The following is a 2071-nucleotide window of genomic DNA, read 5'->3' as shown; positions in this document are numbered from 1 at the left end:
TTAATTTCCTTCCTAAAGTCTAAACCCATTGAAATTAGATGTTCAACTTCATAGTCATTTTCTGTTGTTACAAAAATATTCTGTGGAGAAAACAGTGAGTTTTTTTTCTGTAACATTTAACAATCAATGTACAAAAATTTTTAAAATTTTTAATTTTAATGAGCACTTTTATTCTGAATCTACTTCTCAAGAAATTCTCTGAAGTTTTGGAGCAATTTAAAGTATAAGAAGACATGTGAGTCTAAAATCACAATATTTATAAGGAATGTGATTTTTACATTAACTTAGCTTATATCATATAATATAAAATTGAAATAAAATATTACATTAAAATATTAATTTTACTAAATTTGTTAAACTCTATCTTACTGTTTTTCCAAATATAGTACTCAGGTTGGAGAAATTGAGTTCAATGAAATTCCATCATGGAAAGTGGCTAGTTTACAGAACACCAGACACATAACATCGTTTTATTTACTAAGAGAACAGAAATGGGCCATAACATTCAAATTAATATTTTGATATATAAAATTGAGTGGCACATATCTATAGGGTCTCAGAAATTAACCCACAAATAGGTGCCTTTTAAAATTACACTATCCGATAACATTAGCATTAAGTAGAAATGTTCTCCACATCAGAAACTGCACCTTGAGATAGTAAGCAATGGACTTTGAGGTATACTCAGCAATGCCCAATGTAATGTTTACAGTTAAAAGTAAACTTCTGGGCAGGAGCCTAAAGCTCATGCGTGTAATCCTAGCTACTCATGAAACTGAGGTTTGAGGATTGTGATTCAAAGCCAGCTGAGGAAGGGAAGTCGGTAAGACTCTTGTCTCCAATTAAATAGCCAAAGGCCAGAAGTAGAGCTGTAGCTCAAGTGGTAAAGTGCTAGTCTTTAGATTAAAAGCTGAGGAACAGCACCCAGGCCTTCAGTTCAAACCTCAGGACCCACATACATACATAAATACATACATATACATGCACACACACATGCATGCATACATGCATGCATGCATAAATACACACATACATTACTGACATGGAAAAAATAAAAATAGAATGTTTAGAAATGATCATGAGCTCTTCCCTTCTGTGCCCAGGCAGCGCACAGACCATGCTGAGTGGACAGAAAGCTCCAGGTGAGCCCTCAGGATGGCCCAGTGGGAGGCAGCCACGGCAGCTGTTGCAGAAACCCCTGACATTAAGTTTTTTGGGAAGTGGAGCACCAATGATGTACAGATCAATGACATTTCTCCATAGGATTACATTGGAGTGAAAGAGAGGTATGCCAAGTACCTGCCCCACAGTGCAGGATGGTATGCTGCCAAGCACTTCCGCAAGGCTCAGTGCCCCATGGTGGAGCGTCTCACGAACTCCATGATTATGCACGGCAAGAAGCTCATGACTGTTCACATCATCAAGCATGCCTTTGAGATCATCCACCTGCTCACTGGTGAGAACCCTCTGCAGGTTCTGGTGAATGTCATCATCTACAGTGGGCCCCGTGAGGACTCAGTGCGTTGGGCGAGCTGGAACAGTGAGATGGCAGGCTGTGGAGGTGTCTCCACTGTGCTGGGTAAATCAGGCCACCTGGCTGCTGTGCACTGGTGCCCGTGAGGCTGCCTTCCAGAACATCAAGACCATCTCTGAATGCCTTAAGGATGAGCTTATCAATGCTGCCAAGGGCTCTGCCACCTCCTATGCCATCAAGAAGAACGATGAACTGGAGAGTGTGGCCAAGTACGCTTGATTGCTGTCCGATAAAGTGTCCTTTCGGCAGAAGGTGGGAATGGGGGAAGAGGGGAGTAATGATAATCAATGTAGAGAGGTGGCTTATATTGTTGAAACAAAATTCACAACAACATCTCTGAGGACATAATTCCAAAGCCTTAGATACTGTTAATTACTTTACTTAGCAAGAATTTCTCATAAGAAAATGAGAGATCACAAAGCTTAACTTTTAAAAACCTTTTATAAAGTTTGTTGCAAGAAAACATTAAGAAATTGTGAAAGATCATAAATGCAATAGTTCCATGAATTCTCAGAAAAGGAGCTCAAAATACAAAAT

The 2071-nt window shown here is 39.3% G+C and overlaps 1 pseudogene; it reads left to right on the top strand.

Annotated features, from left to right (window-relative positions):
* The first annotated feature begins 1112 nt into the window (after positions 1–1112).
* Positions 1113–1753, top strand: LOC105994780 (annotated as a pseudogene).
* The last annotated feature ends 318 nt before the right edge of the window (positions 1754–2071 follow it).

The sequence above is a fragment of the Dipodomys ordii genome, unplaced genomic scaffold (genome assembly GCF_000151885.1).
Source record: "Dipodomys ordii isolate 6190 unplaced genomic scaffold, Dord_2.0 Scaffold109, whole genome shotgun sequence".
Classification (NCBI taxonomy): Eukaryota; Metazoa; Chordata; class Mammalia; order Rodentia; family Heteromyidae; genus Dipodomys; species Dipodomys ordii.
The sequence above is the reverse complement of the archived record's forward strand: the minus strand, read 5'-3'. Positions and strand labels throughout refer to the sequence as shown.